This window comes from Sciurus carolinensis, chromosome 11 (genome assembly GCF_902686445.1).
Source record: "Sciurus carolinensis chromosome 11, mSciCar1.2, whole genome shotgun sequence".
NCBI classification, from domain to species: domain Eukaryota; kingdom Metazoa; phylum Chordata; class Mammalia; order Rodentia; family Sciuridae; genus Sciurus; species Sciurus carolinensis.
Window position 1 is genome coordinate 24,985,229 of NC_062223.1, and position 26,260 is coordinate 25,011,488.

Genomic DNA, 26,260 nt, shown 5'->3' on the forward strand with positions numbered 1-26,260 from the left:
TTACTTCACTCGTCCCTCCCACGGGGATCCTTTTGTTATGAATTGTCGCGGCTCCGCGATCGTCTTATGAATTGTCGCGGCTCCGCGATCATCGAGACGTCTCACCTTTTGTACTCTCGGACTAATTTTGTCTTGATTTGAGAACTTATGTGAACTTACCCTTATATTTTTACCCGTTCCCGGTCTTGTTTCGGCACCATTTATCGCGTTCCCTGCCCGCAGAGAAACACGAAACCGGATCGGGGCAAGTTCTTTATTTTCTGCTGTCTGTTACTTCTGGCTGGCCGCGGCGGCTGCCGCTCTTGCGAGCGCCTTACATTACATACAACAACCAATCAGCTTATAGATCACGAGGGGAAAGCATGGACAGTAATGGAGCATAATAGTGTGCATATAGCAAGCATGCAGTGTCCACGAGGACCCATGGCCAATCACATTAACTTCCTCAAATAACGCCACTTGTTGCATAGAGAATTAGTCTGCTGGAGGTACCTGGTTTTGCTCTCAGCACTTCCTTGGCACCTTGCCAGGTGCCATCTTGGCCACACCATAGGGCTGGGGGTCCGCGGTACCCCGACAGGGATCTGCTTTCCTTCTACAACACATGGTCATGCAGTTTTCCCAGGAAAGATTATAAAAAAGTGTGTCTTCTCCACAGTATATTTTGGCACTTTTGTTCATGATCAGATGACTGTATAAGTGTGGGTTTGTTTATGTGTCTTCTCTTCTATTCCAGTGATCTGCGTGTTTGTTATTATGCTAACATCATGGTGTCTTAATTATTAGGGATGTAGATTAATTTGAAACGGAGTATTGTGATGTCTGTAGAACAGTTCTTTTCACTCAGTATTTCTTTGACTATTTGGGATCTTTGTTATTCCACATATATTTTAAAGCATTTTCTTCTGTTTCTATGAAGAATATCATTGGTGTTTTGATGGCAATTGCATTGAATCAATTGGCTGCTTTTAGAAATATTGCTATTTGACTGCTAATTCTACCTATCCAAGAACATGGGGAGGTTTTCCATCCTTTAGAGTTCTTTTTCTTCAAGGTTCTATAACTTTTATTGTAGAGGTCTTTCACCTTCTTTCCTTGGTTAGGTTTTTACCTAGGTGTTTTTGGTGTCATTGTTGTTTGTTTGTTTGTTGTTTACCTATTATGAATGGGATTATTTTCCCTGATTTATTTCTAGCAGGTTCCTTATTGCTATATTGAAAATCTCTTGATTTTTGTATGTTGATTTTATATTCTGTTACTTGGTTGAATTTGTCCACTTTTAGAGTGAATCATATCATCTGCAAATAGGAATAATTTGAATTCTTCACTTCCTATCTATATCTCTTTTATGTCTTCTTGTAGCCTAATTGCTCTGGCTAAAAAATTAAATACAATATTGAATAGGAGTGATAGGAGTAGGAATTCTTCTCTTCTTCCCAGTCTTAATGGATATACTTTCAGGTTTCCACATTCAGTATGTTGTTTTCTTTGAACTAGTCATCCATAATCTTTAGGATTTTAAGTTCTTTCTATCCCAAGTTTCTTCAAATTTTTTATCATGAATGGTCGTTGAATTTTTTCAAAGGTTATTTTTTATCTGTTGAGAAGGTCATATGAATTTTTTCTCTTGGTTCTACTTTTGTAGCATAATAAATTTATTAATTGTGTTATGGTTAACCATCTTTCAACCCTGAGATTAAATAAACTTGTTCATGTTGCATAATCTTTGTATAGTTGAATTTGATTTGTTAATATTTTTTCTTGCAGATTTTATTCATCTATCTTTATCAGTGCTATTGGTCTTTAGTTTTCTTACTCGAAATATCTTTATTTGGTTCTGGTATCAGGATGATATTAGTTTCATAGAATGAGTTTGAAAGAATTTCCTCTCTTTCAACATCATGGAATAATTTGAGAAGCAATGGGATTTATTATTATTTAAAGCTCTGGTCAACAAAATGTGATGTGATTAGGGCCTGAGCTTTATGGCCCTGGGGATGGGAAGAGGCTTTTTATTACTGATTTTTCTCATGACTGTATCATGGTTTGGATGTGAAGTGTCCCGAAAAAGCTCATGTGTGAGACAATGCACAATCTTTAGAGAAATTATTGTGTTATGAGAGTCTTAACCCAACCAGTGGATTAATCTTCTGATGGGATTAACTGAGTGGTGACCAAAGTGGGTACATGTGTCTGGAGGAGGTGGGTCCCTGGGGTGTGCCCGTGGGGTACGTACTTTTTATCTGGCTGGTGGAGTCCCTCCTTCTGTTTCCTAATGATTACGCTAGCTGCTTCCATCTGCCACACTCTTTTTCCATGATGACCTGCCTCACCTTGAGGAATGGAATCATCTTTACATGGACTGAGACCTCTGAAATTGTAAGCCCACAAATAAAATTTTCCTCCTCTCAAGTTGTTCTTGTCAGGTTTTTTAGTCGCAACACTGAAAAAGCTGAATAAAACAACTTGTTGTTGATTTGCTTAGGTTTTCTATTTCCCTTTGTTTCTGTTTCGTTAGGTCATATGTGTCTAGAAATTTGTTTATTTCTTGTAGATTTTACAATTGATTGGAATAAACATTTTCAAAGTATTCCCCAATGATACTCTAAACTTTAGTTCTGTCTGTTATAATATTCTCATTTTTTATCTCCAGTTTTATTGATTTGGGGCTTCCTATTAGTTTTGATTCATTCTTTTCAGTTTGGCTAGGAACGTCTTCTAAGAACTAACTTTTGACAGCTATAATTTTTTTAAGACCTTAACATTTCTTATTAGAGTTCTCTCTCTCTCACTCACTCTCTCTCTTTCTCTATGTAGGCTCTCATGGCAAAAAAATTCCTTCTTAACATTGCCTTGCTGTATCCCAGAGACCCAGAAGTTTGGTTTCCATCTTCATTTAATTACTGGTATTTTAAAACTTACCTCTACTTTGGAATGATGACTCATTCATCACTCCAAGATATATTATTCATTTTCCAAGCTTTTGTGTACTTCCTGTAGTTATTATTGTTGTTGTTGTTTTCTATTTTTTTCACTATGTTATGAAAAACTGCAAGAGATTATTTCAATATACATATGTGCATTTGTTTTTTTTTTTTTTTTTTTTTTTTTTTTGCAGTACTGGGGATTGAACTCAGGGCCTTGTGCTTGTAAGGCAAGCACTCTACCAGCTGAGCTATCTCCCCAGCCCTATATGTGCATTTGCTAAGGCTAGTTTTATCATGTTATATAAGATGAATTGTGGAGTAAGTTTCAGGAGTAAATGAAAGGAAAATGTATTCAGTTGTTAGTGGGTTAAATAGTCTATGTATGTCTGATCTATTCACTTTAGTAAGACTTAAATATGATAGGGCTTTGTTGATTTTCTGTTTTAATAACCTAGTGGTGGTACAGGTACATTGATATTCTCCAAATTATTATTTGAAGGTCTATAAGTTCTTTTACGTCTTTTAATGTTTATTTAATGCATTGTGTTCCCCAGTGTTTGGAGCATAAGTATTTGCAGTCTTTGCATCTTCTCTTTGCATTATTTCCTTTACTAATAGGTAACCACCTGTTTTGTTCCTTCTGATTAGTTTTGACTTCAAGTGTGCTTTGTGTGTTATCAGAGCAGCTACTCCTGCTTGCATTTAGATCAATTTACATGGAATATCATTAACATCTTTTCATATTGAGTCTGTGAATATATTTGCCTGTGAAATGTGTTTGTTGGAGATAACATATATTTAAGTCTTATATTTTAATCTAATATGCTAGTCTATATTTTAATAGATTAATAAAGACCATTCATTTTCAGTTTTATTATATTATTATAATTTTGTTTTATTTCTAATGATTGGATTATCCCTGATTTTTTTAAGGTATCTATTTTTCCAGTGTAGTTTATTCTTTCCCATTATGTTTTGGCAATTTTTATCTTTCTTTTCTGTGTAAACTTCTTGAAGTATCTTCTGAAATGCTGGTTTAGTGTTCATGAATTCCTGAAGTTTATGCTTATATTTATTTTCCATTAAATTTTCTGATTTAGTAATCTAAGTTGGCTGTTCTTTTCTTTTGGGGTTTGAAGTAGATCATCCCATGCCCTCCTGGCCTTTTAGAGTTTCTTCTAAGAGAAAACTGTTAATTTTCTGATAGGTTTGCCTCTATAAGAGATTTGGTATTTTTCTCTTACAACTTTTAAAATTCTTTCATTCTTATGAATTATTGGCATTTTAAACATTATATTCATGAAGAAGTTGTTTTCTTGATTTCCTTGGAGTTGTAAATGCTTCCAGTAATGGTATGTCCATCTCCACCAAGACTAGGGGAATTTTCTTCTGTGATTTTAGTGAATAAGTGTTGTATGTCATTAATGTGTAACACTTAAGGCCTGTGATTCTGAAGTTTGACCTTCTAATATTCTCCCAGAGTTCATGTATATTCTATTCATAGTTTCTTATTTTTCTTACTATTGTCTGAATGTTTTAATTATTGCATCTAATTTACATCCCTAATTGTCTTTCTTCTGCTTGGTCTAGTCTGATGGTGAGATTCTCCACAGAGTTTTTATTTGCATAATTGAATTTTTCATTTTCAGAATTTCTCTGATTATTTTTCTGGAGCTCTTTATTGAAATGATTTTTCAAACCCTGTATTTCCTACTTTAGTTTATTCCTCAGATTTTTTAATTTGTTGACCATTTTAACAATCAACTTTTAAATGCTTCATCTAATTTCATTATCTCTGAACTTGGTTTTGAGCTTTTGGGGGGATCTTATTGTTCTCTTTTTTCACTTGTTATCTTGTTTATATGTTGAAATATGATCTTCTGTTTGGGTGAATCTCTCTCTCATACTGTTATGTGAGGGTTGTGTGTGTGTGTGTGTGTGTGTGTGTGTGAGAGAGAGAGAGAGAGAGAGAGAGAGAGAGAGAGAGAGAGAATGTCTTTTCTCTATGATGTCCCCTGGAACTTGAGTTTATGTTATCCTGAAAGCACCCACTCAAGGTATTCAAAGTGCTGTGTTCAATTTCCAGCTCCAATTTTAGAAGATAGGATAGCCAACAAGAACAGCTGAAGCTCAAAAGCAAACCATTTATCAACATAAAATAAAAATGTGTTGAACCTTAACCAAGGAGAAGAAAGATGAAGTGATTATATCAAATTATCTAATAAAATGAGATAATAGGAAAATAAAACAAATGTTAAACTGATATGTAAAATATGGGGAGGGAAGGGAAATAAAGGGAGAAACAAAAGAAAAGGAAAAAAGGTTTGGGTAGGGAAATGGAATGGAAGGGATAAACAAATGAAAAAAGTTGTAAAAACTACAATTCAGAAAGAAGAAAAAACAGAATTGAATAAATTTTTAAAATACTTAAATTGTATAAAAGTATGAAAATGATAGGCAAAATCAAAAAAATGTTGAAAATATTAAAAGTTCCCCTGGCCGAAGTGTTTAAGATATATACTGTCAGGTGCTTCTGGACCTGAAATCACATAGGTGTCAGAGGCATGACCAATGTCCAACCTTGGTTACATACCCTCTGAATGGCTTTTGGGTGTGGTAGGGTGGGTGGAGAGACAAAATTCCAACCACTGTACTCAACAGTGAAGTGGTGGCTGTGTATTTGTTTTTTCCAGGATTAGAATCTTGCTTCAAAAAATTGCAAAGTCCAGCCACTGTAGCCTGCAATTCCGATTTTGACTCCACTTCCTCACATCTGGCTCTACCCAGGCATTTCTAGAAGTCTGTCTGTGGTCCTGTGAGCCACCAGGCCACCTATGCCCTTCCAGCCTATAGCTGGAACCCTCTCTGGTACAGGCAGAAGTTTTGTTTGCTCTTGCATTTCCTGGGTGTACAGAGAGAAGCACCAAGAACTGGAATGATCAAAAAGACTTCACTCCATCCTTCTGTGGTGCAGATCTAGATGGCTCCAAAGAATCCATGCTGGCCCTGGGATCCTGTGGGCCCCCAGTTATTCCAGAGGAGCTGTTGCATCAATGTCCCCTGTATACCAAACTCTCTCTGACGTGTGTGCTGGTGGTACTTTATGTGCACTCAGAATCCTTCAGTGTGTGAGTGTTAGCCTGTGTACATGGATAGTGGACAACACCTTTCTCTGTTTCCCCTGCTGGGCATTGTGTTTTGATGGCTGTACACCTGCAGTGACCTCACTGGTACAGGCAGAAATTGTGTGTGCTCAGAGGGATTTCCTGGTGAGCAGGGAGAATTAATATGAACTCAGGGTTAATCAAAAGACCAACATTCTTGTGTTTGCACCAGAGCACGACACCCGGGTGGGTCCGAAAATTCAGTGACTGCACCAGGAACTCATGGGATCCCTCGTATTCAGAGGTGTTGGTGTCAGAGTATTCCCTAAATAGCAGACTGAGCGTAGTCAGACATGGGAAGGGCACTCTCTGTGCACTTGAAAAGTCTTTGGGGTATTAGGAAAAGCAATGTGCACCTGGGCATGAGAGTGGACCATGCTCCGTTCCTTCTTTTGGGCAGCATGATTTTTTGCATTAGGATTGCAGTGATTTCACTGTATAAATTATTCAGATATCCTGCTAATAGTCATTCTTTTTTTTTTCTGATTCATTGTACACAAATGGGTACAACATTTCATTTCCATGGTTGTACATGATGTAGATTCATACCATTCATGTAATCATACATTTACATAGGGTAATGATGTCTGTCTCATTCCACCATTTTTCATACACCCCCTCATTTCCTTCTACAAAGTCCAAAGTTCCTCCATTCTTCTCTCACTTCCTACAGCCCCTACCCCCATTATATATCATTCTCTACTTATCAAGGAAAACATTCAGCCTTTGGTTTTTGCATTTAGCTTATTTCACTTAGCATGATATTCTCCAATTTCATCCATTTACTTGCAAATGCCATAATATTATTCTTCTTTATGACTGAATAATATTCCATTGTGAATATATACCAGATTTTTTATCCATTCACTTATTGAAGGGCATCTAGGTTGATTTCATAATCTAGCTATTGTGAACTGAGTTGCTATAAACATGGATGTGTTACTGTAGTATGTTGATTTTTAAGTCCTTTGGATATAAACTGAGGAGTGGGATAACTGGGTCAAAATGTGGGTCCATTCCAAGTTTTCTTAGGATTCTCCACATTACTTACCAGAGTGGCTGCACCAATTTTAACTCCACCAGGATTGTAAAAGTGTGCCTTTTTCCCCACATCCACACCAATATCTATTATTGTTTGTGTTCTTGATAATAGCCATTCTAATTGAAGTAAGGTGAAATCTTCGAGTTGTTTTAATTTGCATTTCTCTAATTACTAGAGAGGTTGAACACTTTTTTCATATATTTATTAATCACCTGTGTGTCTCTTCTGTAAAGTGTCTGTCCAGTTCCTTGGCCCATTTATTGATTGGGTTCTTTGTATTTTTGTTGTAAAGTTCTGTAAGTTCTTTATAAATTTTGGAGATGAGTGCTCTATCTGAAGTGTGTGTGAAAAAGATTTTCTCCCACTCTGTAGACTGTCTTTTCACATTCTTGATTGTATCCTTTGCTGAGAAAATGAATCCTCTGAAAGATAAATTAGGAAAACCACTCCATTCACAATAGCCTCAAAAAAAATAAAATAATTGGGAATCAATCTAACAAAAGAGGAGAAAGATCTCTACAATGAAAACTACTGAACACTAAAGAAAGAAATTGAAGAAAACTTTAGAAGATGGAAAGATCTTCCATGTTCTTGGATAGGCAGAATTAACATTGTCAAAATGGTCATTCTACCAAAGGTGCTATACAGATTCAATGCAATTCCAATTAAAATCCCAAATGACATTCCTCATAGAAATAGAGAAAGCAATCCTGATCTTCATCTGGAAGAGCAAGAGACCTTGAATAGCCAAAACAATCCTGAGTAGAGAAAGTGAAGCAGGAGGTATCACAATACCAGACCTTAAACTATACTACAGAGCAATAGTAACAAAAATGGCATGGTATTGGCACTAAAATAGACAGGCAGACCAATGGTACAGAATAGAAGACACAGAGATGAACCCACCTAAATACAGTCACCTCATACTAGACAAAGAAACCAAAAACATGCAATGGAGAAAAGATAGCCTGTTCAACAAATGGTGCTGGAAAAAAATGGAAATCCATATGCAGTAAATTGAAATTAAACCTCTATCTCTCACCCTGCACAAAACCCAACTCAAAATGGATCAAGGACTTAGGAATTAGACCAGAGACCCTGCACCTAATAGAAGACAAATAGGCTCGAATCTTCATCATGTTGGCTTAGGATCAGACTTCCTCAACAAGACTCCCAAAGCACAAGAAATCAAAGCAAGAATCAATAAATGGGATGGACTCAAACAATTATTTTCAGTGATACTACTTCTGTTATCTCCAGGAGATAAAGATGCAGGAATTTATATTTTTCCTAAGGTGCAAACTTAGGGTTCCTCAACAGGATTTTTTCGTGCCACAGGTATCCACATAAAAATTAGGAAAAGTGGAGTTTTTCTCACACAGCATTATTCGGTTCTGGGTTCAGTGGAATCTAGACTGACTTTGCTTTCTGTCAGTGTCTGTCATAATTTTACTAAATATGTCTATCTTTCCGTTTCTTTGTGTGACCCCCCTCCTCTCTGACCTGCTCTGGTACTGACTGTTGTTCCAGTTCAGGCATGATTAAAAATTTCTCACTCTTTAGTCCAGTAAGCAGAATCCCTGAGTCTTTCCATGTTTCTGACTAAAATTAAACATCAGTACATTCCCTCCAGCACCCACCTCTCTCAGTGGGTGTTTTGATCCTGAACTGCAGAGGAGCTGGGACATGCAACCTGCTTCTATGTTGCCGTCTTCCAAGTCCCTTCACAGACATAATCTTGGCAATGATTACAGATGTAAATATAGTGACAAGTTAATATAAATATGAATTCCTTTCTAGGTCATGCCAAATTTTAAAGACTCTTATTATTTAAGTGTAGAACTACACATTTTCTGTTCTTGTCTTCCCTTGAATTTGTTAGTCCATAATCACATTCCTAGAGTGCATTATTTGTTTTTTGTTTTTTTTTTTTACTTTGTCTACATACCTGCCTTCCATGCACTGCCACCAGCATGTCTAATAGGAAAAGATCAGGCTGCTGATATGAAAAATAAATAAATAAATAAATAAATAAATAAAAGTGGTATGATTCATGTAAGTCACATTCCTCACCACCATGACTGAAGAACACAGGAACACATAATACCATCATGTCCAATGGAAACCAAATAGCACATCAATTCAGGATGAGGAGAGAGGTGCAAGTCAGCACTGCAGAACAATGATCCTGAAAGGCCTTGAAGGTGATAAGCACAGCCAACCCTAGAGATGTTCCTGATCCTTCCATAGGGACTGTGGAAGGACTGGGGTGACTTCCGCCAGTGTCTATAATAGGGACACACAGGCTAAATAATGCCTGCCACACTCCACCACCTTCCATGGTATAAATGTTGGCATTGCATTCTAAATAGGAACAGTCTAAATTTCATGAGAACCCACAAATATGACCAATGCTAAGAGAATAAGTGACCATTTGTAGCCCAGAACCTTGAACTATCCCATATGTCCCAAAATCTTTATATCAATACCAGTCTTGCAACCAATGTAGTGCAATCATATCAATAAATAATCAACTATCCATGAGCAATGGTTCTGGTCATGTGATCTGCGATAACTTCATAGGTACTGTGGTGTTTTAGTCAGCTTTTTCACTGCTGTGACTAAAAGACCCAACCACAACAATTGTAAAGAAGGAAACATTTATTTGCGGGCTCATGCTTTCATAGGTCTCAGTCTACAGGTATCCAGCTTCATTATTTGGGGTCCCAGGTGAGGCAGAACAACATGGCAGATAAGTGTGTCAGAGGGAAGCAGCACACACGATGATCAGGAAGGAGAGAGAGACTCTACTTGCCAGGTACAAATATATGCCCCAAAGCCATGCCTCCAATGCTTCACCTCCTCCAGTCACACCTCACCAACCTTCAGTTACCACTCAATTAATTCCAACAGGTGATTAATACACTGATTGGGTTAAGACTCTTGTAACTTAAATTTCCTCTCTGATCCTTCTTGCATTGTCTCACTTGTGAGCTTTTGGGGAACACCTAATATCCAAACCACAACACGTGGCAAGAGCTTCTGAAGACATTTGGTAGACCACATGGGTAGTATATCATATTGGAGAACACTCTGTATGGTTTGGATCTAGAACATCCCAAAAAGTTCATGTATTGGACACTTGGTCCCTAAAACAGCAATATCAACAGATGGAGCTTTGGGGAAATGATCAGATTATTAAGGCTCTAACCTCATCAGTGGATTAATACTTTTTAATTATGTGAATGGACCACTGGGAGAAAGCGCAAACTGTAGGTGAGTGGGGCATGGTTGGAAGAAGACGGTCATTAGGAAATGCCCTTGGTAAATATTTTTTGTCTCTGGTCTTGGTCTCTCTCTCTCTCTCTCTCTCTCTCTCTCTCTCTCTCTCTCTCTCTCTCTCTCTCTCTCTCTCTCTCTCTCTCCCTCCACCTCTCTTTGGTTTCTTGCTGCCAGAAATTGAGCCATTCTTCTACACCATGCCTTTCCACCATGATGTTGTGCATTGCCTGAGGCCCAGAACAATGGAGCTAATTAACCATGAACCAAAACCACTGAAACCATGAGCCAAAATAAAATTTTCCTTCATTATTATTGCCTGATATTTTGCTCACAGTGATTAAAAGATGACTAACACATAACCCAAAAAGTAAAAACCAGGATGCCGTCCAGTAAATTGGGTCTTGGCTGAGATACTTCATGAGAAGCCACTGCCCAATACCAAATACTTCATGAGAACTTTGAAAATTGCAACAAAGTTACTCCAAGATATGGAATCCAGCCCCATTGACCAAAGTCTAAGGGAAAAACTGTCTAAAATATTGTCTCTTCCAATCAATTAACTTTTAAAATGTGAGTTAATCATGCAGACAGTTGCAGGGGAAGTACTGTAGGCAGACAACAGACTGGACTATATGAAAGCCCTACCTTAAGAGCATATACTTGGGCTGGGGATATAGCTCAGTTGGTAGAGTGCTTGCCTTGCATGCCGAAGGCCATGGGTTCAATCCCCAGCACAGCAAGAAAAAAAAAAAAGAGCATATACTCACAGGGTTGCACACCTATAATCCCAGGGACTTGGGAGACTGTAGCAGGAGGATCACAAGTTCAAGGCTACCTGCAAGAACTTAGCGAGGCCCTAAAGCACTTGGTAATCGTTTGTCTCAGAATAAAAAATAAAAAGGGCCAGGGATGTAACTCAGTGGTACAGTACCCTGCGTTCAGTTCCCAAGTACCATGTTGGAGAACCAGAAATTTACCAGTTTTCAGGGAAATTATCAAGGGATCAGTTGTAAGAAAGGAGTTCAAAGAGAGAAAGCATTAGCCATATTTTGGCTGTCAGAACTCGAACGATCATAAGGGCTCTTATCCTAAGTGTCATGAAGTGTGGTGTAACCTGACTTATAAGTTTGAAAATCTGAGTGCTGTGTTGAGGATCAAATATAAGAACATGGGATGCTGAGACAAAAGTAGAAGGAGTAGGCAACAGTTCAGGTGAAAATCGGTGGTGGCTTGGAACTAGGTGATGACTCTAAAAGTCATTAGAAGAGGTTGAATTGGGGAAATATGTTGAAAGGTGAGTCCACAGGGTTTCCTGATGGACTAGATATTTCATGTGACACACCACATGTGCCATCAACTGACAGAAAACGTTGTAGGTAGAATAGGCTTGGGGATAAAGGTAGAACCACGAGGACAGCCTTGGACTTGTTCAGTTTGAGAAATTATCTGTTCCAGGGAGAATGTCATGGAGAAAGTTGGATTTCCACATCACAGCATCAAGAAATAAGCCTAAGCTGTAGATATTAATTTGAGAATCTTATTCTTATTAAGATAGTATGTCAAGAAAAAGTAGGTTAAAAATTGCTAATGGATTTTATTTTGAAAGGTGAGAAATTAGCAGTGGCTATTAAATTAAATGACATAGGGGTCCTTTGATATTCTTCAGAAGAGACTTTCAGAAAGTCTTAGATAAGGAAGCATGACTGAAAAGGCCTTGTAGAAAAATAGAAGGAGAGAGACAAACTCTATGGAGATCTCTTGAGTTTTGCTGCAAAGGAGAGGACACAGGGTAGTAACTGATGAAGAAAATGGGGTCACAGGAAGATTTTTTAAGATAAGAGATTGATTGTTTTCTACCATAAATGATCCCTTGGAAAAGGAAATGTAAATGAAAGAAGAAATATTAAATCAAGTGTTAGATCAATGCCATTGTGTAAGCAAGGAGGAGAAACCTAAGTCCAGCACACAGGTCACGTGGCTTCACTGGCTCTGAAGTGGGACACAGATGATTCATGTGCAGCCTCAGGTAGAACCTAAGTGAACAGATGCTGGTGGATCAGTAGAAGCAGCTGTGGGGTGGGTAGAAGTTCTTTTCAATGGCTTAAGGTTTCTTGTGAAATAGGAGGCAAGTCCACCTAATAGTTACTGTTTTAGTCAACTTTTTTTTTTTTTTTGTCACTGTGAATAAAAACAACAAAGAGGATAAAAAGTTTATCTGGGGGGGTCATGATTTCAGAGGTCTCAGTCTATACATGGTTGACTCCATAACCCTGGGCTGGAGATAAGGCAGATCACCATGGTGAATGGTCATGGTGGAAGAAAGCAGTTCAGGACCATGGCAATTAGAAAGCAGATGGTTCCTCACACCAGGGGTAAGATATAAACACAAAGGTATGTCCCCAGGGACCTACTTTCTCCTGCTAATACCTACCTCCCTACAGTTGCCTCCAAGTTAATCCATATCAATGGACTAATCCTCCTTTTTGGTTACTGCTCTCATAATCTTCTCATTTCCCTGCTCTATGGTCTTGCATTGACTTACATATGAGCTTTGGGGGTCGCCTCATATTCAAAACTGAATAGTTACCATTAAGTCTGATGTGTGCCTATTCTTCCAATGAAAGTGTCTTTTTATTTCTACTTTTTGATACCTTTATATCATAAATATTATTAAAATATTCAATGTCTAATATGCAGATAATCATATGTTTTTTCGATGGGGGGGTACTGGAGTTGGACCTCAGGGACATTTGACCACTGAACCACAATCCCAGTCCTATATTGTATTTTATTTAGAGACAAGGTCTCACTGAGTCACTTAGCTCCTCACTTTTGCTTAGGCTGACTTTGAATTCGTGATCCTCCTGCCTCAGTCTCCTGAGCTGCTGGGGGGTTACAGGCATACACTACTTGCCTGGTTGATCATATGGTTTAACAACCATTGTTGGTAAGAGCCAGTTACTATGAAAAAAATAAGATCTATTTTAGAAGTCAACGTGTTGGAAAATGTAAAGTATTGAACTGCTAAGTAATGCATTTACTGAGTAAAACTATTTAATGTAAATTAATATGGGGGAAATACAGAAATGGAGAGCAAGAAATTTTTGGAATCTAAAAGACCAGAAATAAATATTTCAACATGAACTACCAGAAGAAATAGAGAGGAAAAAAAACAAAAAACAAAAAACAGATTCTGGTGCTAAGTTTGACACCTAAAAATTTTCAAGTGGTTGGTAAAATATAAGATTAGGGACCTCTTTTTCCACTTTAATTTAATAATCAAACTAAGAAAACACTCTATGAGCTGTTTTTATATAGATCAATTATCATAGTATCAAGCTCATTTTTCTTCCTTGACAATGTAAAGAAATACAAAATGAATCTATGTATTTAATTCCAAAATATTGCAGTAAATATTGTATTCTACTAATGATACCACAAGGGTAAGTGAAAACTGTGTGCAAAGATTTTTATGCTCTTTCTAAATTCATCTATAAATCCATGTAAGATCTGATTTTTAGTTGTAGTCTAATAGAGTCTTTGATGCCACTGCTCTGTTCTAACTTAGGGCTTAATAACAATAGCATTGTCTTCCAGGGCCTGGCCTGCCTTTCCCCTCTCCCCTGGTACCACAGCCCCACCCCAACAGCAGTGCACTGATTACCTGCACATTCCTCACTTCGGGTTTCACTCTGCATATATTTTCTCTTCCAAGGGATATGTTTGAGGATGGGTCTTATCATCAATTAGATTTTAGTTTAAAAATTCTTCTCAGAAAGCCCCCTTGCCCCACCTCTGTAGAGCCACCGAGTCACCTTCGCACTATTCCATTATGATGATCTGATCACCCGATGGCTCTATGACGTTGATTTTCATTTTCATAGGTTGTCTGTCTCCTGCACTAACATATAAGATCTGAGACACAAGGAAGGTGAGTTTTCTTAGTCACTGCTGTAACCCAGCTCCTAGCAAAGTATCTGAACTTTACACAAACTCATCAACTTTCAATGAACGAATGAATCTTGAAGTCATAAATATGGTTGGGGATTATTAGCGCTAGATGCCTATTGCACATACATATTTTATTACAAAATTAAAATATTGGATTTACATGTTGCTTTATTGAAAAACATAACTCATGAAGAAATTATTGTCCTCATATATATCATGCATATTGGTTTTCATAAGGCAACAATTTGTTAAATTATGCTAGAACCTTAGGCTTTTCATGTACCTCATCAAGGGAGGTGGCTTGGAACAGCATCAGTGTCTTCCTAGTCTCTTTCATAGAAGAACCTTGGAGAAAATAAACATCCTTTGGATTTGTACATACTATCTTGAAGATAACAGAAAAATCATTTTCCCAGTTAAATAAATATGTTGAAGTATGCATAACTCAAAATAACCACTAATATCAATTAATAAGTAAATATAAAAATAAATATATCTATACAGTTACTGTAGTGCAAAGAAAATATATAACTTCAAGACATAGACACTTGATTTTAATATAGTTTGAACTGAGTTGACCACAAGTGAAACTTGTTTTGCTTCTCTGAAGAATGTCAAGAGGTAGTTAAGAATTTTGGCAGACAGCGACCTTTGTGTTCAAAGCACATTAACAAATAAAAAGTGATTCCAAGTGGGACACTTGGCAGCGTGTCACCGGGGGGGAGTTTTACCCCTAAAGTGCTTATAGATATCTGTCCTCCCCTCACTTTATGTTTATTTTCAAATATTTCTAAAGTTCTTTGTCTCCTTTGGACTTGGAGTCATCCAATAATATTTATTAGGCACATTCGGGGAGACCAGGAGTGCCCTAACCACTGGGGCTACAGCATGAAAGAATAAAAATATTCCCTACATTGACAAGGATTAGGATTTGGGGAGGAGGGTAACAGGACATAAACCTCAAGGAGTGTTGTAAGGTAAAACTTTTATTGTGGATGTTCAGAGTACAACCTGGGTGAAGCAGTGCAGGACAGCTGAAGGGAAGGACTGAGGAAAGTCATCAGGAAATACCTCTCTTTTCTTTTCAGGCAGGAGTTCATTTGGAAATTAAAAAAAAAAAAAAAAAAAAAAAAACCATCAAAAGTCAAGGAGCCAGCCAAGCAAATGGTTGAGAAAGATCATGTCAAAAAGGGGGAAAGGTGGAGATCGATGGCAGACTAGAGGGTGACTGCATTCCATGTCACTCCAGGACTCAGGATTCAAGAAGAGGAGGTATTGAGAAACTCAGGACCAGCTCAGAGCTGCTGGGTGAGACTTTCCTGCCAAGGCATTAGATCTGAACAGCCGGGAACTCCCAGCTGAGCTACTGGGAGAGAATCCCTGACCGGAGAGGTAGAACCAGAGACGCAGGCCCAGACTAGCCGAGCCACAGCCTGCAGTCTAGTGCCCCTTCAGCTGACCATCAGTCAACATGTGGAGGCACTTCTGCCCTCTAACAGGGGATATACCCCACTGGAGGCCATCACCCCTAGAGGAGCAGCTTCCTTTGTGGATCACTGCATTATCAAGTTCCTCTAAGACTTCAGGCTACTGAAGACTAGGTGGTGAGTTATTGGAAACCTACAGGGACACTATAGTCAATAGGAGGTAAACTGCAATATCTCAGATTTTCACTCCTGGAGGAGAAGATACCTGAGCAATATGAGAAAACCAGGAAAGAAAAAGTCCCAAACAAACCTAGATGCTACATCAATAAAATCCAATGACAGCATGGCAGAACAAATGTCAGAAAGGGAATTCAGAATGTACATAACTAAAATGATCAGAGAAGTAAATGATGAGATGAGAGAGCAAATGGAGGCATTGAATGATGGCACTGATCAGCAGTTAAAAGAACAAATGTGGGAAGCAAAAGATCATTTCAATAAGAGATAGAGATACTGAAGAAAAAAAAAACATAGAAATCCTTGAAATGAAGGAAACAATAAACCAAATTAAAACTCCATAGTAAGCATAACCAATAGGATAGAACACCTAAAAGAAAGAACCTCAGACATTGAAGAAAAAATATTTAATCTTGAAAACAAAGTTGACCAAACAGAGAAGATGGTAAGAAATCATGAATGCAATCTACAAGAATTATGGGATATCATGAAAAGGCCAAATTTAAGAATTATTGGAATTAAGGAAGGCACAGAGAAACAAACCAAAGGAATGAACAATCTATTCAATGAAATAATATCAGAAAATTTCCCAAATCTGAAGAATGAAATGGAAAATAAAATACAAGAGGCATATAGGATAACAAATGTACAAAATTACAATAGACCCACACCAAGGCACATTATAATGAAAATACCTGACATACAAAACAAAGATAGAATTTTAAAGGCTGGGAAGAAAAAAATCAAATTATATTCTGGGGGAAACCAATACAAATATCAGCAGATTTTTCAACCCAGACCGTAAAAGCTAGAAGGGCCTAGAAGAGCATTTTTCAAGCTCTGAAAGAAAATGAATGCCAACCAAGAATCTTATACCCAGAAAAACTTACCTTCAGATTTGATGATGAAATAAAAACTTTCCATGATTAAAAAAAAAAGCTAAAAGAATTTACAAATAGAAAGCCAGCACTACAGAACATTCTCAGCAAAATATTCCATGAGGAAGAGATGGAAAACAATGATGTAAAACAGCAAAGGGAGGAACTACCCTAAAGAACAGCCAAATAAAGGAGAAACCAAGTCATGTTAAAAAAGCAAAAATAAGCCAAAATGACTTGGAATACAAGTCATATCTCAATAATATCCCTGAATGTTAATGGCCTGACTCATCAGTCAAAAGACACAGACTGGCAGATTGGATTAAAAAGAAAGATCCAACAATATGTTGCCTGCAAGAGACTCATCTCATAGAAAGAGATACCCATAGACTAAAGGTGAAAGGATGGGAAAAAACATACCATGCACATGGATTCAACAAAAAAGCCAGAGTATCCATCCTCATATCAGATAATGTGGACTTCAAGCCAAAGTTAGTCAGAAGGGATAAAGACAGACATTTCATACTGCTTAAGGGAAGCAAAAATCAGCAAGACATAACAATCATAAATATCTATGCCCCAAACAGTGGCTCATCCATGTATGTCAAACAAATCCTTCTCAATTCCAGGAAACAAATAGATCACAACACAATAATATTAGGTGACTTTAACACACCTCTCTCACCACTGGACAGATCTTCCAAACAAAAATTGAACAAAGAAACCATAGATCTCAATAACACAATCAATAATTTAGACCTAATGGACATATATAGAATATTCCATTCAACAATGAGAAAATATATTTTCTTCTCAGGAGCACACGGATCCTTCTCTAAAATAGACCATATATTATGCCACAAAGCTACTGTTAGAAAATACAAAAAGATAGAGGTACTACCTTGTATTCTCTCAGATCATAATGGAACAAAATTCGAAATAAATGACAGAATAAAAAATAGAAACTACTCCAATACCTGGAGTTTAAATAATATGCTATTGAATGATGAATGGATAACAGAAGATATCAAGGGGGAAATAAAAAAATTCTTAGGGGTAAACAAGAAAATATATACAACATATCAAAATCACTGCAACACTATGAAAGCAATACTTAGAGGAAAATTCACTTCATGGAGTGCATTCAATAAAAGAAGAAAAAAATCAACAAATAAACAACCTAGTAATACAGCTCAAAGTTCTAGAAAAAGAACAAGTCAACACCAAAAGTAGTAGAAGACAGAAAATAGTTAAAATCAGAGCTGAAATCAATGAAATTGAAACAAAAGAAACAATTGAAAAAATTGACAAAATAAAAAGTTGGTTGTTGGAAAAAATAAGCAAAGTTGATAAACCCTAGCCACACTAACAAAGAGAAGGAGAAAGAAACTTCAAATTACTAAAATATGAGATGAAAAAGGAAATACAAAAAAAGACACTACTTGAAATACAAAACATAATTAGAAGCTATTTTGAAAATCTATACTCCAAGAAAATAGAAAATCTCAAAGACATCAACAGGTTTCTAGAGACATATGATTCACCCAAACTGAATCAGGAGGACATACCCAATTTAAATACATCAATTTCAAGCAATGAAATAGAAGAAGTCATTAAAAGTCTATCAACAAAGAAAAGTCTTGGACCAGATGGATTCTCAGTCGAGTTCCACAAAACCTTTAAAGAAGAGCTCATTCCAATACTCCTTAAAGTATTCCATAAAATAGAAGAGGAGGGAACCCTTCCAAACTCATTCTATGAAGCTAATATCACCCTGATACCTAAACCAGACAGAAAAACATGGAGGAAAGAAAATTTCAGACCAATATCCCTAATAAACAAAGATGCGAAAATTCTCAACAAAATTTTAGCAAATTGCATACAAAAACGTATTCAAAAGATAGTGCACCACGAGCAACTGGGTTTTATCCAGGGATGCAAGGTTGGTTGAACATCCAGAAATCAATAAATGTCATTCACCAAATCAACAGACTTAAAGTCAAGAATCACATGGTTATTTCGATAGATGCGGAGAAAGCATTTGATAAAATAGAGCACTCCTTCATGCTCAAAACACTAGAAAAAGAAGTGATAGTAGGAACATTACTCATCATTGTAAAGGCCATCTATGCTAAGCCCATGGCCAATATCATTCTAAAAGGAGAAAAACTGAAAGCATTCCCCCTAAAAACTGGAACAAGGCAGGGATGCCCTCTTTCACCACTTCTATTCAACATTGTCCTCAAAACTCTAGCCAGAGCAATTAGACAGACCAAAGAAATTAAAGGGATATGAATAGGAAAAGAAGAACTCAAACTATCCCTATTTGCTGATGAAATGATTCTACATTTAGAGGAGCTGGGGAATTCCACCAGAAAATTCCTAGAACTCATAAATGAATTCAGTAAAGTAGCAGGATATAAAATCAATGCTCATAAACCTAATTGATTTTTATTCATAAGTGATGAATCCTCAGAAAGAGAATTTAGGAAAACTCCCCATTCACAATAGCCTGGAAAAAAATAAAATAATTGGGAATCAATCTAAAAAAAGAGGTGAAAGACCTCTACAATGAGAACTACAGAACACTAAAGAAAGAAATTAAAGAAAACCTTAGAAGATGGAAAAATCTCCCATGTTCTTGGACAGGCAGAATTAATATTGTCAAAATGGCCATACTACCAAAAGTGCTATACAGATTCAATGCAATTCCAATTAAAATCCCAATGATGTACCTCACAGAAATAGAGCAAGCAAACATGAAATTCATTTGGAAAAATAAGACACCCAGAATAGCTAAAGCAATCCTTAGCAGGAAGAGTGAAGCAGGGAGTATCGCAATACCAGAACTTCAACTCTACTACAAAGCAATAGTAACAAAAACGGCATGGTATTGGCACCAAAATAGACAGGTAGATCAATGGTACAGAATAGAGGACATAGAGACAAACCCAAATAAATACAGTTTTCTCATACTAGAGAAAGGTGCCAAAAATTATGCAATAAAGAAAAGATAGCCTCTTCAATGAATGGTGCTGGCAAAACTGGAAATCCATATGCAGCAGAATGAAACTAAACCCCTATCTCTTACCCTGCACAAAACTCAACTCAAAATGGATCAAGAACCTCAGAATCAGACCAGCGTCTCTGCACCTTATAGAAGAAAGAGTTGGTCCAAATCTTCATCTTCTTGTCTTAGGATCGGACTTCCTTAACATGACTCCCAAAGCACAAGAAATAAATGCAGGAATCAATAATTGGGATAGATTCAAATTAAAAAGCTTTTTCTCAGCAAAGGAAACTATCAGCAATATGAAGATAGAGCCTACAGAGTGGGAGAAAACCGTTGCCACACATACTTCAGATAAAGCGCTAATCTCCCGAATCTGTAAATAACTCAAAAAACTCTACCTGAAGAATAAAAATAACCCAATCAACAAATGGGCTAAGGAAATGAACAGACACTTCACAGAAGAAGATCTACAAGCAATCAACAGATATATGAAAAAACGTTCAACATCTCTAGTACTAAGAGAAATGCAAATCAAAACTACACTAAGATTCCATCTCACTCCAATTACAATGGTAATTATCAGGAATACAGGCAATGATAGGTGTTGACGAGGATGTGGGGGAAAAGGTACACTCATACATTTCTGGTGGGGTTGCAAATTAGTGCAGCCACTCTGGAAAGCAGTGTGGAGATTCCTTAGAAAACTTGGAATGGAACCATCATTTGACCCAGCTATCCCACTCCTTGGCCTATACCCAAAGAACTTAAAATCAGCATACTACAGTGATGTAGCCACGTCAATGTTCATAGCTGCTAAATTCACAATAGCCAGACTGTGGAACCAACCTAGATGCCCTTAAGAGATGAGTGGATAAAGAAACTGTTGTATATATACACAATGGAATATTACTCAGCCATAAAAAAGAATAAAATTATGGCATTTGCAGGCAATGGGTGAACTTGGAGAATATCTTGCTAAGTGTGGTAAGCCAATCCCAAAAACCAAAGGACAAATTATCTCGCAGATAAATGGATGATGATACATAATGCGGGGTGGGAGGGAGGCAAGAATGGAGGAAAGATGGACTATACAGAGGGAAAAGAGGGGTGGGAGGGGTGGGGGAAGGAAAAATAACAGAATGAGTGAAACATCATTACCCTATATAAACATATGATTACACAAATGGTTCGCCTCTACTTCATGTACAACCAGAGAAACAAGTTGTACCCCCTTTGTTTACAATTCAAAAAAAGAAAAAAAAAAGTGGGGAGGGGACTGAACTTGGGAGGACTAGGGTTGTTAAAAATAGAATTTAATTTAAACGTGTGCCTGCTGACTTTTGGGGAAGGTGAGACAGTACAAAACGTACCTGTGTGAGGTCCTGGAGGCATATCACTCACCGTTAGACAGGACACTGTGGTATCTTGTTTTTTAAGAAGTGTAACTAAAATAACCAATAAATAAAATAAAATAACATAAACTAAAATAAAATGAGGCATTGGGTTGCCTGTGCCCAATGGATTGGAGTCATCTGGGGACTAAGACTCCATCGGCTTTGTAAGGAAAATGGCACTGCTTGGAATGTAATCTAGTGACCACCAGGGCCCCTCACTTCACCCATAGTTTCCTCATGGCATTCTTCACCTCTGCATTCCTCAAGGTGTAAATCAAGGGATTCAACATTGGTTCAACAATGGTTAAGGACACAGCCATTACCTTGGCTATGGGGTAGGTGACCACAGGCCTCACATACAAGAAAATACATGGCACAAAGAACAACACCACCACTGTGAGGTGGGAGATACACATGGAGAGGGCTTTGTGCCTCCCTTCAGAGCTGTAAGACCTCAGGGAGCAGAGGATGACCACGTAGGAGGCCAGCAGGATAAGGAAGATGGTCACACACATCACCCCACTGTTGAGGATGACCAAGAGACCCAGGATGTGGGTGTCCATGCAGGCCAGCTCCAACAGTGGAAACAAGTCACACATAAAGTGATCGATGACATTGGGGCCACAGAAGGGTATTCTGTACATGAAGAGAAGCTGTATTGTTGCGTGCATGGATCCACCTACCCAGGCCCCTCCCACCAGCAGGCAGCACACTCGAGGACTCATGATGCTGCTATAGTGCAGGGCTTGCAGATGGCCACGTAGCGGTCACAGGCCATCACGGTGAGCAGGATGATCCCCACACCTACAAAGAAATGCTCTGCGAAGAGCTGGGTCATGCAGCCCTCGAGGGAGATGGCAGTGCTCTCAGAGAGGGAGTCCACGATCAACTTGGGGGCAATGACGGAAGAGTAGGTGACATCCATGAGGGACAAGGAAGCAAGGAAAAAGTACATGGGAGACTTCAGACTCTGACTTGCACTTATGGTCACCACGATGAGCAGGTTTCCCAGTACTGTGACCACATACATGATTAGAAACAAACCAGAGAGCATTTTCCTCAGCTCTGGATTCTTTGTAATGCCCAAAAGGATGAATTCAGTCACGTTGTTTCGCTTCTCCATTGAATGTGGGCTGAGGACAGCATGTCACTCTGCACTGGAAAATCTGCAGAAGGATTATCCTTTTTAATTAACAACCACTAGGTGGTGCTGTCCCAGACCCTCATAACCTGCCTTTGTCTCCAGCTGCTGCCACAGAATCCAGCTAACAATCAAATCCTGACAGCAGCTTGACCCTACTGATCCCTCAGCACCTCCTCCTCCCACCGGCACAACTCTTGCTCTCTGTCCCGCAGCTTGTGCCTGAGACACTTAAGAAACTCTGCTTCATCCTGGTTGCACATACCTACTCCTGTGGACAAGGAGACATTAACACCCTAGGGGAATCCACTGACCATGGGTAGATAGGAGTCAATGGATAAATGGAACCAGCTTAACATTCTTTTATTTCCCTGTCTCATTCTCCCCAGTGCTTCCATTCAGTTTTCCAAAATAACCACCTGCATGCAAACCCTTCTCTCAGCTCCTGTTTGTCTGTTTTTTGGATGATCATGCTAGGTTGTTGACCTTCATTTATCTCACCCAAGATCTTAGAAAATATATGAATATCCATTGATTTATTTCATATATATATTGAATACTTAGAATGTGCTAGTTGAAGAACTGAAATAAGTCCTATCTGAAGGACTCTATATATTATGGATTATACTCTTTCCATCTACATGTCTCCCTTCAAAAATCAATTATTATTATTGTATAGTTCTGATATTCAACTAGTCCCTACTATGTCTCAATATCCCAAGAAATATTTCCTTTTTAGATATTAGTTAATGAGACTTAAAAAGGTGAAATATAATAACACCAAGTTCCTACAACTAGTAAATACTTAGGTTAAATTCTAATCCAGATTTTCCAAGTTCCAAAATTAATGCTAATAACAATCCAACTTGTTTAATCTTATAATAATTTCAAGTGCTTGGCATCTGTATTTCTACCTATCCTCTATCTATTCCAATTCTAAAACTCAGATTTACAACCATTAACAAACTTTCCAAGTATTCTAATCATTTTTCAGATGTGATTATAAAGAAATTTAAGACCTAAGCATCTTTATCTGCTCCAGAAACCCAGATCTATAACCTAGCTGATACCATCCCTATACGCAGCCTGAGTTGGCAAATCAATGTAACTCCCAGCTTTCTATTACTTCTGCCTGTGCCCTCTGTTAGCAAATCATCTCCTTTTCCTTCTCTATCTGTTACTTCTTCCCCTCTACCAGCTTCATCACTGTCATCCTGATCTTTATTACATGCACCTATATAGATCATATCAGCAATAATTCATTTATCTTCTTGACTCATACTTTTATTAAAATTCCATGTTGGATTCATCTCCTAATGGATATTCATTTTTTTATTTTTATTGTAAACAAATGGGATACATGTTGTTTCTGTTTGTAAATGAAGTAAAAGCATACCATTTGTGTAATCATACATCTACACAGGGTAATGGTGTTTGATTCATTCTGTTATTTTTTCCTTCTCCCCCACTCCTCCCACTTCCTCTTTTCCCTCTATAGAGTCCCTCCTTCCTCCACCCTCCCACCCCCCATTATGTGTCATCATCCACTTATCAGCGAGATCATTCGTCCTTTGGTTTTTTGAGATTAGCTTATCTCACTTAGCATGATATTCTCCAATTTCATCCATTTGCCTACAAATGCCATAATTTTATCATTCTTTATGGTGGAGTAATATTCCATTTATATATATACCACAGTTTCTTTATCCATTCATCAATTGAAGGACATCTAGGTTGGTTCCACAATCTGGCTATTGTGAACTGAGCAGTATGAACATTGATGTGGTTATATCTCTGTAGTATGCTGATTTTAAGTCCTTTGGGTATAGACCAAGGAGTGGGATAGCTGGGTCAAATGGTGGTTCCATTCCAAGCTTTCTGAGGAATCTCCACACTGCTTTCCAGAGTGGCTGCACTAATGTGCAACCTCACCAGCAATGTATGAGTGTATCTTTCTCCCCACATCCTTGCCAACAACTATTGTTGCTTGTGTTCTTGATAATCGCCATTCTAATTGGAGTGAGATGGAATCTTAGGGTGGTTTTGATTTGCATTTCTCTTATTACTAGAGATGTTGAACATTTTTTCATATATCTGCTGATTGCTTGTAGATCTTCTTCTGTGAAGTGTCTGTTCATTTCCTTAGCCCATTTGTTGATTGGGTTATTTTTATTCTTCATGTAGAGTTTTTTAAGTTCCTTATACATTCTGGAAATTAGTGCTTTATCTGAAGTATGAATGCCAAGACTTTCTCCCACTCTGTAGGCTCTATCTTCACATTGCTGATAGTTTCTGTTGCTGAGAGAAAGCTATTAGTTTGAATCTATCCCAGTTATTGATTCCTGCATTTATTTCTTGTGTGATGGGAGTCCTGTTAAGGAAGTCTGATCCTAAGCCAACATGTTGAAGGTTTGGACCTACTTTTTCTTCTTAAAGATGAAGGGTCTCTGGTCTGATTCTGAGGTCCTTGATCCATTTTGAGTTGAGTTTTGTACAGGGTGAGAGATAGGGGTTTAATTTCATTCTGCTGCATATGGATTTCCAGTTTTGCCAGCACCATTTGTTGAAGAGGCTATCTATTCTTTATTGCATAATTTTTGGCACCTTTGTCTAGTATGAGAAAATTGTATTTATTTGGGTTTGTGTCCATGACCTCTGTTCTGTACCATTGATCTACCTGTCTATTTTGGTGCCAATACCATGCCGTTTTTGTTACTATTGCTTTGTAGTAGAGTTGAAGTTCTGGTATTGCGATACTCCCTGCTTCACTCTTCCTGCTAAGGATTGCTTTAGCTATTCTGGGTGTCTTATTTTTCCAAATGAATTTCATGTTTGCTTGCTCTATTTCTGTGAGGTACATCATTGGGATTTTAATTGGAATTGCATTGAATCTGTATAGCACTTTTGGTAGTATGGCCATTTTGACAATATTAATTCTGCCTATCCAAGAACATGGGAGATCTTTCCATCTTCTAAGGTCTTTCTCAATTTCTTTCTTCAGTGTTTTGTAGTTTTATTGTACAGATGTTTTACCTCTTTGGTTGGATTGATTCCCAAGTTTTTTTTTTTTTTTTTGAGGCTATTGCAAATGGAGTTGTTTTCCTCATTTCCCTTTCAGATATTTCATCGCTTGTGTATAAAAATGCTTTAGATTTATGTGTGTTGATTTTATAGCCTGATATTTTGCTGAATTCATTGATGAGGACTAGAAGTTTTATGGAGGAGTTTTTTGGATCCTCTAAATATGGAATCATGTCATCAGCAAATACTGACAGCTTAAGTTCCTCTTTTCCTATTCATATCCCTTTAATTTCTTTCGTCTGTCTAATTACTCTGGCTAGAGTTTTGAGGACAATGTTGAATAGAAGTGATGAAAGAGGATATCCCTGTCTTGTTTCCACTTTTAAAGGGAATACTTTCAGTTTTTCTCCATTAAGAATGATGATGGCCATGGGTTTAGCATAAATAGCCTTTACAATGTTCAGATATGTTCCTACTATCCCTATTTTTTCTAGTGTTTTGAACATGAAGCGGTGTTGTATTTTGTTGAATGTTTTTTCTGTGTCCATTGAAATAACCATATGATTCTTATCCTTAAGTTTTTTGACGTGATGGATTACATTTATTGATTTACAGATGTTAAACCATCCTTGCATTACAGGAATGAACCCCACTTGATTATGGAGCACAATTTTCTTAATATGTTTTTGGATAGGATTTACCAGTATTTTGTTAAGGATCTTTGCATCTATATTCATCAAGGATATTGGTCTAAATATTTTCTTCCTTGATGTGACTTTTCCT

General features: G+C 37.6%; 1 pseudogene; it reads right to left on the reverse strand.

The window, feature by feature from the left end:
- Nucleotides 1-21,530: 21,530 nt before the first annotated feature.
- LOC124995327 (olfactory receptor 4C6-like) lies at nucleotides 21,531-22,438 on the reverse strand (annotated as a pseudogene).
- Between the last annotated feature and the right edge of the window lie 3,822 nt (nucleotides 22,439-26,260).